This window comes from Teleopsis dalmanni, chromosome 2, assembly GCF_002237135.1.
Source record: "Teleopsis dalmanni isolate 2A chromosome 2, ASM223713v2, whole genome shotgun sequence".
Taxonomy (NCBI): Eukaryota; Metazoa; Arthropoda; class Insecta; order Diptera; family Diopsidae; genus Teleopsis; species Teleopsis dalmanni.
The window spans coordinates 62,832,126-62,843,599 of NC_051847.1; positions in this window are offsets into that span (position 1 = coordinate 62,832,126).

Below are 11,474 nucleotides of genomic sequence, written 5' to 3' on the forward strand. Positions count from 1 at the left end.
TCTCTATGCTATCTTGTATTTATAGTATACATATTTTCAAATAAATGCAACTATTTAAAATGTGTTAATGTGTAAATAAATTACAGTAAATTAAACTTCAAATAACAAAATTTTTAATTTAATTGAAAAGTGAATAATTATATAATTACTGAAACAATAATTAAATTAATTTCCTATCATTATTTTAGCACCGTTGAAAGAAATACAACTAAGGTTTCCCATGAGAAACAATACTCATATTTCAAATTAGTAAGTATTATTAATATCTATGTTTTATATAAGAATGTAATATAAGAATATAAATTATTCAATTTCTAAGTAAAAAGTAATAATAATTAAATAGTTATCTATAAACTGTAGTAGCATAAGTTATTAAGAACATTATGTATTCTTTGAATAAAACATATGGTTTCATGCATTTTGTATATAAAAATACAGGATCGGAGAATTTCAAAACAATATTATTTAATGTAAGAAATTGACGACTACTATTATTTGTATAATCAAAATGCTGACAGCAAATCAACACTCCTAGCACTACGCTCGTTTCAAGTGACCTCAAAATTAGTGTAGTGCCTTCAACTTCTCAAAGACCTTGCTAAAAGGAACAGGGTTCACTTAATATGGATCCCAGGGCACAACGGATTTGAGGAAAACGATAAAACAGATGAACTAGCCAGAGAAGGGGTGGTCTCATATTAAATTGGGTTACAACCATTCTGCGGTCCTTCATGGTAGCTTTTTAAAACTTTATACTAATGAATGGCTGGAAATAGCAGTTCAAACTGATTGGGATAATTCAATTGTCTGCAGACAAACTAAAAAATTTATGCCGAATTGATCAAAAGCTAGAACGAGGGTACTTTTAATGTTAAACAGAAATGGTATCTGACTTGTCACAGGCTTCCTTACTGGACACTGCGGGGTAAATAAGGACATATTGGCGTTTTTAACTGCTACTCGTCTATGGAACTAAACTGGGTTTGTTACAATAGTCCTCAAAGGATGCAGTGACGTAGTGGCAAACTCCCAACCCATTTAAAATCTAATCTAATATCGTCTTCCTACCATTCATATACATTTGAAATAGTTAACTTTTACACTACAGCTTATTAAAGATTTCAGGCTTTCCTATATGGTACATCAAAAAAATTCTATAGATAGAAAAACTTAATCATATATAAAAATAAGTCACAGTCGTAACATTTAAACTATTTAAAATATCCTTTGTATATTGAAAACCTCAAGTTCAATATTAAAGGTTTTGGTTTGTCCTGAATTCTACAGAAATCACTTAAACAATCTTCTAGTAACTGAAATACAATTCGAATTTAAATAATTCTATACACATCACCTTTCTTCGGCTACATAAAAATTTAGCAATTATTATGTTAGTAATAAATTATTTTTAATTTAAAAAGATTTGGTTTCATATAGCATTTTTAAGACAACAACAGTAATTGTGGACTTTCCAATAAAATATAACTATTAGTATTAACACACTAGCGATCAATATAAAGTTTCAATAATTGTAAACAATTTTAGGTTCGGAGGACTGGAGATATGGTAACAGATATCTCTCCACGACATATTCAATCTACACATATATCGTCCCACCTAAAAAATATACGTATTTTAATATAACTAAAATAAAATTTCTTATTTAGCCCTGCAAGGCTCCGATATTTTTCAAGATGGAACTATTTAAATGAATAGTTTCTATATATATTTCAAAATATTAATTATAATTATTTGCTGAAACAAAACCTTTGTTAATTTTTAATTTATTTTGCAATTGTTTAGTATCTGCAAGTAATGTCTATGTCAAACTATGTCATGTGTGCTATGTAAAGTAAATAAAGGAGGAACACGAGTACATTAACAACAGTACGAGATGCAAACATAATATATGTTTTAAAGAAAGGACTGGTTATAGAAACACATGAGAACCTTTTGTTACTCAATGGTGTATACATTGTGACCGAAAAGTTTCCGGAAATTTTAAATAAAACGCAAAATTCTTAATCTTCATCAATATTTATTTTATCTCCTTCAAAATATGCTCCATTAGAAGCGATACACAAATGCCAACGTTTCTTCCAATCATCAAAACATTTTTTATAGGCGCTTTCCGGTATGGCTTTGAGTTCCCTCTGCGAATTCTGTTTTACGTCTTCTATGGATTCAAAACGCGTTCCTCTGAGTGGTAATTTGAGGTTGGGAAACAGGAAAAAGTCACACGGTGCAAGATCAGGTGAATACGGTGGCTGTTCGATGGTATTTATTGAATGTTTGGCCTTAAAATCGTTGATAATGTTGAACAAATTGAGGTGAATCGGAACAAGCCGGGCGTTGACACGTCGCATACACAAATTGTCCACCAAAATCAAACGAGCCATCTCACGACCGATGCCTAGCTCTCGTGCTATCTCTCTAACACTCACATGAGGATTTTTGAACACGATTTCCTTTGCCTTTTCAATGTTTTCGTCGGTGGTAGAGGTCGAAGGTCGTCCAGAACGCGGCATGTCTTCGACGGTCGTACGACAGTCCTGAAAGGCTTTGTACCACTCATAAACTTGAGTTTTCGATAAAACTGATTCCCCATAAGCCTTTTGTAGCATTCGCAACGATTCTGCACACGAAATTTCGTTCGAAAAACAAAATTTGATGCAAACTCTTTGTTCAATATTTTTTTCCATTGTTTTTTTCGCAACGCACTACTGAGGTGAACTGGTTTCAACAGCTGCCGTAAACGAACTGTCTGACAGATCGCGCTCATTTTTGGCATAGTAATTAAGGACAGTGCTGCCAAACTACATAAACTTAAAATATCGAAAAATATACAGCGCGCGAATTTTAAATGAGAATTTCCGAAAGCTTTTCGGTCACAATGTATGTCAAAGTTTATGTAATGCAACAGGTTTCGTAGTATATTTTTTATATTGCTGGCTGAAATAATTTTAAATTAAATATAATTTAAATGTTTTTATATTGATTTAATTTTCAAATTTAAATAATCATTTAATTTTCACAAAATTATTTAAGATAAAGTAGAGTCATTTTGTGAATAAGTACTTCAGTAATTTATTTGGTTCACTTAGACTATTTATAAAATTTTTACAACCGATAATAACTAGAATAATTAATTATTAATGATTATTAATAATCTATAGAAATATTCCATTAATATTATGTACCACTAAGTATAAGCAGCTTCTAAAACGTTCGACTCATGATAAGATATCCACTTATAAATGAAAAAATTATAATCACATTTGCATTTAAAATAAATATTATTAAATATTCAGTAAATAATATTACAATCATTATTTTAAATTTTTTTTTTTTAGAACATATTTATAAGAAGATATATACAACATACATTACAGAATTGAATTTCGTGATTTAGTTAAAATAGCCATGGGTACACCATCATCTTCCAAATTTTTCAGATACCCTGTTAGTTGGCGTTGTTGGGAAATTGGAAACGGTTTATCAATGTACGCTCTACGACTATGTTCAGTTACTTACTGTAAAAGTGTCGCTCATACAATTCTCTAGCATTCTATTTATTGACGTCCTATTATAAGGACGTAATTATTCTTCTATATATTCTTTCACGCATTCAGAAATTCGCATTTAAAATATATTGATATATAATTTCCAAATTTAAATTAATTTAGATTTCAAACATTGAAATTATTTTTTCAGCGATCATCTTCGAAAATTTTAAGCCGAACAGCTATCAATTCCTTAATTTTTCTGGTGCCTCTGTTAATGGTATTCTTCTTTTGTGTTTTGTCTGTTTGCCTACATAAAACACATACATTTTAGTTGAGTTGAGAATTAATTGCGCTAAGAAATACAAGAACATTATTGCTTCTTACTACCACTCAAAAGCAAATCTAAGTATAACAACGAAACGAATTTGCAACAAAAAAGATGTTGTCTTGTGTTGGATAGGAGTTTATACATAATTACGAAATTCTTTTCAATAGATACCGCAAAATAATAAGCAAATTGTTGTAAAATAAATTATTTTATTATTTAAAGGATACATCGACCAATTAACTATTTCATAGCTACAATTTCTAATAATGACTCATCTATTTTCTTTTAATTTAATTCAATCAATTAAAATCTAACAATTTTTTTACGTAAGAAGTGATATTATTAACGAGCGAAGCTACAAAGTATAGAATAGTTAAGCAAAATAATAAATACTTGAATATTTATAAAGTTTCTCTCTTCATATTATTAATACGCTTGTTATATGAAGTAAACATTACCTTATTACTGATTCCTTTCAAAATAATATATGCTGAAGTATTTCAAGAAAATCAGGTCAATAAAAATATATTGAAACTAATCATTAAATATACGATGTCAATAATGACTACAGTATCTCGTACGCAATATATATTTATATTTTAATTTAATTTCATAAATAAAGAGACACAACTATGAATATCTATGAATTGTCATTAATAATGTATTTCTCATTTTCTTACTGAATCAAAAGATTAATTTTATGTAAATAATAATTGATATTGATAAATATTATAATTTTTCATCGGGAGATATGAATAAAAAGACTTACAAACACCCTCAAGTCACACAATTACCGATGCGAAGTATTAAATGCAGTATTAGTTAACCCTTTCGGAAATTCGCGTGAAAACTTAAAATTTTTTTAAAAAAAAAATTTTGAAAGGTTTGAAAATAAGAAAGAATGTTTGTGATTTGATGAAAAGTTAAAGAGTTGAAAATTATTCCGATTTTGGCACGCGTTTACATATTTTAGTTAAAAAGTTTCACTCAATTATTTTATTATATACATAATTTTTTATTATAATTTTACTTAAAAACTTCTATAAAATGAGTGCATTGGTGTTATCAACTTCTGAAATATATACAAATGGTTATCCATTTTATGGTTCCAAAGTAAACGAAATAAAAATACTTTTAAAATTTTGGATTTTGATCAATCCATTTCCATTTTAATATATTGTTTGGCTCTTGTTATTAAGTGTGACTTCATTCAAATGTTCTCCATTGAACATTTTAAAGCACGGATTCTTTCCATTTCATATCATCAAAGACTAAATTACATACCACCAATGTTTTTCGTGACACAAAATCAAAACAGGATAGGCTACGTTGATTGAGGCACCGAACTGTTACAACCACATGTCAAGGATATCAGATTCTTGGATTTCATGCAAAAAAATTATAATCATTTTCTTAAGCCATTAGAATGTACGGTTTTCATTAATTTCTCCATCAGTTTGAAACCAATACAGGTCTACCACAGTTTCAGTACAAATGCCACACTAGGGTGGCTCACGTTATAAAGGGAAAAATTAAAAATGAAGTTTTGAATGAGCGCACCCCCTAGAAATATGCCATTGACCAAAAAAATGATATTCCCAAAGTTTTGGAGCAATAGGATTAAAACTGACGTTGCGCCACTCGAGCAAAGTTGGGTTTTCAGTACAGAAAACAGAAATTTTTCAATTCAAGGTCATTTTTTATCTTTGTTACGTGTTTTAACAGTTATTAATATATACTCATTTGATAGATAATTAAAATATCTTTTTAATAAGATATTGATGAGCAAAATCGATTAAAAATTATGCGCAAAACACAATAATTAGTTGAGCGACTGTGCTCTGTTTTATATTTCATACCTTTTAGATGGCATACACAATGCAATCGCAAATGTTTACAAGAAACGAAAGAAACATAAATAAAAAATAAAAATAATACATTTCTACTTAATAATTTATATAGATATTTAAGTAGAATTGAAAATGTAGTCAAAACAAGATTTTTTTCGCAAGCAAAGAGAAATATGACTGAAGTTAATATCTTTTTAGCATACAAAGCAAGAGCTGCTAAAAATTCCATTGATTTTATTTTGGAATAAATTCGATGAAGAAATTTGTCTCAAAATGGAAGCTGAATCTTTAGTCACAGTTCAACAAAATTGGTATAACACAGACAGAACGATTCAATTTATCATTTCTAGTTTAGTTCCCGCCCTTGACAAATGCAAGGTTTCGGATCGCTACGCTATACATATTTTGTAGTTGTAGGTATGGTTACCTGTGGCGCCCAGGTGCCATCTAAGATTCTCGATGGATGGCGAAAATCATGTACTTACTAAAAATGTTTATTTTAAGAGATCAATTTACATATAATTCGGATGATTTGTACGAGATATACACATTTTTATAGTGAGCATATGTGTGAAAATTTTAACCCACACTAGGTAAGGTTATGTTCGGAAGGCACGTGCTGACAGTTGTCAGCACTTCTACTCGGAGACATATATTGCCCATAGGGATGCCCTCAAAAAATTTTACCAGGAGATGGGAGTTGCTAATCTTTGTTATCCTTGTTAAACCATTTGATTTTCCAGATGAAGTTGAGGAGATCGTATAAGTTTGCTTTCGTTATCTCTTTCTAGCCAGTAAAATAAGGATCCCCAAGACATTAAAGTAGCCTTGTTTAAAGTCCTGGACAGAGACACAGGAAGTGGTTGATAGATTTTACCTCCTCTTCATGTTGGCAACTCCCGCATAATCCACTTGTTGGAACTCGTCACCGTTGAAGCATAGGCGCAATGGCACAGTGCTCCTGCACATGTACTGCAGGTTTGCTAAAGCCTAAAAGGCTTTTCGTTTTATTTTTGTCCAACTTAGGCCATAAGATTCTAGCGACCTTACAGTCTTCGCGGTTAGTTTATAAATTGTTAGTAACTGTATTGATTTCCTCTATTATCCTAAACAGTTTACATATCGGTGTATGTATTGAGAGGTCGGCCTCTCCTGTATGCAGTTCAGAACCTCTTCTGGCCATCTCATCTGCTAGTTCATTCCCTTCAATATTGCTATGTCCAAGCATTCGAAATGTACTATGTCCAACAAAAAGAAACCTTATGATGTTTGATGCTCATCAGTGAATCGCGACATTTTAATACTATCTTGGAATTTAGATTCAATTGCTTTCAGTGCGGCCTATCTACAAAAATCGTGATATTCGAAGGACGAATTGTACTTTATTGTCTAATGTTGACCTCTTTTTCGATAGCATATATCTCGCCGTGAAAGACGCTGTAAGTAGCAGGTAGCACTGTCTTATGTTATCTGCATATCTTTCGAGAAGATACCTGCTCCCCTACCGCCTTCCATCTTTGAGCCATCTGCATAGATAGTAACTGTAGAGTTACCGGTCATAGATCGAAGCTCTCAGCTATCTCTGGTTAGATAAAGAGTGAGAACCCATTAATGAAGTTATTTTTCTCAAAGAACCTTATTGATTTCGTTACCGAAGAGATAACAAATTTTTTTGATCGTTTTTGCGTATCTAATAGTTTTATCAGTTTCGATCCATCGCCATGAATGGAGACACAAGATTATAGAGATGCACTTGAATTCTGTGCCAGACTTCATATGATAAATGATTGTATAGAAAGAGGAATTAGGCTTATGATGGATTATAATTCGATTTTGACAAAATATGAAGAGGAAAAACAACATGTTCTGCAAGTAGTTGAACATTATCATAAAAATTATCCTTCACATAGTCAGATTTATGTCATAAAACATAATAAACACAATATATTAATTACTGAAAAAAGGGTTTTATTGAAATTATAATTTTTTATAAATAATTAACTAAATCGTAGCATATACCTATTACGTAATTGTACATGCCAGCTAAAAGGTATGAAATATAAAACAGAGCACAGTCGCTCAACTAATTATTGTGTTTTGCGCATAATTTTTAATCGATTTTGCTCATCAATATCTTATTAAAAAGATATTTTAATTATCTATCAAATGAGTATATATTAATAACTGTTAAAACACGTAACAAAGATAACACATGACCTTGAATTGAAAAATTTCTGTTTTCTGTACTGAAAACCCAACTTTGCTCGAGTGGCGCAACGTCATTTTTAATCCTATTGCTAATAGTTTTACTAATAGTTTTAATACTATTATTGCTAAACTATTGCTAATAGTTTTACTAATTTTGTAATAAATATAGGGAACTAATAATTACAGACATGTAAAACCATTAATAATTCGCAAATGAAAATGAAAACCTTTCTACAAAGGATTTCAATATCTATTACAATGGATTACTTACATATACATCCTTTAGATTTATTTCATATTTTTGTAATGGAATTAAGTTTTAATTTTTTATTGCATTGCATTGGTACAACTTTTCCACCTCCCACTTTTTATTGTATAGGAACTTCCACACGATTCGTTCTTAGTAACAATTATAATATTTTTTGCACTATGTGCTGTATATAATTGGTTTATATTTGGATTAAATGTATCACATTTTTAAATTTAATTTGATTTATCAAAATTTAATCCATTAAAATTGTGTACCACTTAATATATGCAGCCCCTAAAAAGTTCGACTCTTAAGTGCTTATCTCATAATTGAAATATTATGAAATCTATTAATGTTATAATATTAATTAATATTACAATCATTATTTCTACTCTTCATGTGAGAATAACTTGTTTATATGCATAATACAAAACACACATTATAGAATTCTATTTCCTGATTTTGGTCAAAATAGCATTTACGTAAGTACCGATACTCTGTTCCAAAATGCTCAAAGCCTCTTACGATCTATAAATTTGCTTCACTATTTCTATCTGAACTATAAATACATGTTAAAATTTTTTAGAATATAATATTATATAACTATTTATTGCACAGTTTTCATTAATATTTAACATAATATAATTACATTAAATTTAAAAACTTTAAACATTTCAGGCAAAAATTTCCTACCACTGATATAAAAACGAAAGAAATAGATAGGTGTCTTAAATCAAAACCTCTGCAAAATTTAGTTAAATACTTCATTTTATTGAGAAAGTTAGACTCAAGGAGATAACCTGCATCCAAAAATGATTACAATGGAAGTTTGAGTCGAAGTGAAAAATCTTCCAAGTTTATAGTCATAAAGTCTCGATGTGAGGTTTGTCGTTTGCTGATTTCGGATTAAAAGTGCAGTCGATGAAATACCCTCAAAAATCTCTTTGAATACTTTACGGAAGACAAATAAACAGATTTGTATCAATTGTAAAACATAAATCCACAACAACACTCTTGAGATTAAAATGAAATTAAAATAGTGGGTCCATAAAATTTACTATCCGCCGCACAAATCATTCATGGGTTTTAGAAATCAAAAGATTCTAACAAAAATGGACTATTCTATTTACTTTCACTTGATAATTTTAATGTTATTATTAAATAATAATACTACTAAAAATCACAATATAGTTTTGTTTTATTTTTTGGTTTCCAGTTAAAAGTAAATTTACATATTAAATACCATCCGACATACCACCATTTAGACACGTTAATGTGATTGAAACCATGTTCAGAAATATGTATCGAATAGAAAGAAGACTATATCGAATAAGAAAATAATACAAATCATTTATATTATAAATTTAATAATTCCTTCGGTGTAAGTGTAAATCTTTCCGAAATTACTTATAGTGTCTGCGTACCTTAAATTGAAGGTCATGGAAATAATTTTATAGATATACAAGGAATTCAGTTTAAAAAATTGTTAGTGCTAGAACTGCTGTAATAGTATAATAGTTATTTATTTAATATAATGAAAAAAGATTAAATTTCTATAAAAGCTATAATTAACTTTACATTGGATATTGTATATAAATTATTATAATAGCTTTCTGAACACAAAATAACATACAGTCTATTTTGTGTTCAGAAAGCTGTTAATGGCTGTTAATGGAGAAGAATGTAATTGTAATTAGCAGTAAGGTTTAAAGATCAATATAAGTGAATTTATTTAAATTTTTATTTTTATAAATTATTACTTAATTAAATCAAAAGTACATTATTCTCATTGAACAATTAGCAGCTATTTTATATTAATTGTAAAGTATTACTTCATTTATAAATAAAGCTCTACCTTTATTTTACATGAGAAAAAATTAAATATTCTGAAATTCGAATTTATAAAAAAACAATCGTTATAACATCAATACAATTTTAGTTCATAATTGCAAATGGATAGAAGACTACACAAGTTAAAAACTATACAAATGTTATTTATATTACTGTTATACATCGATAAATAATATCCATAACTAATACAAAGTTTCATTCACTATATAAACTACAAGGAATACTCTTGTTTTTGATAGAACTTATATGTGAAGATTTATTCTAGTTGCACGAGTGGAGCTGTTATAGATAACCCCGATCTCAACACATTCGCATATTCATCCATATAAAATAAATACTTGATGTATTAAAGTTATTTAGTATCAGTCAATTCAATATTAGATTTTTGTTAATTGGCATTGGATTAAACATACTTGATTATTTTGCCAAAATTATAATATTAGACAACTGTATAGATTATAAGCCCATAAGCTGCATAAAGTTCTTATTGTTTCATTCACTTCCGAAAAATTATAAACTATCTGCTGCAAATAAATCTTTTAAAATTGAAGTTTTGTATATATTAGCAATATACTACCATATTTGTTTGAATGGTATAACAAACAAGTGACACGGGGTACCCAATTTGGTTTGTCCATATCTTCCTTTTCTAATGCATTTGACTTTTTTTTGGTAATTGTAATATATTAGTAGAAAGGGAAAAAACCTTTTTATATCACGAAAAGATAGGATTGATAAACAAAACTACTAAAGATAGAACAGTTATACAAAATAATAGGCATTTAAATATAAACTATATATATATATACAATTATGATTAAATATTATTTTTATACATCTACTATATAAAGAAAAATGAATATTAACACTTGTCTATATATGTTAGCCTATAAACATGTGGATTTAAAAAAAACTATCATTTTTTATTGGAATTATACACAACATATCTTATATGTAAGGTTTTATTATTTTATCCATATAAACATATATATATATTCATTTCACATCAAGTACTGATTGCAATTCAGTTTTAACTGTTTGTTAAAAATAAGATAAATAAAAAAAGCATTGAAATTATTTATTAAATTTACATTGACCACGATGACTATACAGAATATATTTACATCTATATTTGATTTTATAGATAAAGGATGCGCATTCAAACACAATAACAATATTTCTTATTAAGAATGCAATTCACATTAACTTACGTAATCAAAAAGTTAATTTTATGTAAATAATAATAATAAATATTAATAAAATATTATAATTTTTAATCAGAAGAAATGTATAAAATGACTTACAAATACCATCTAGTCACACTTTCCGATGCGACTTATTACAGGCAGTATTAGTTAACCATTTCGAAAATCCACGCGAAAATTTAAAACTCGAAACAAAAATATATATGTATTCTTAAATATGTTAAAGGTGTGAAAATATATAAAAACATTTGTGATTTGGTGAAAAGTTTACGATTT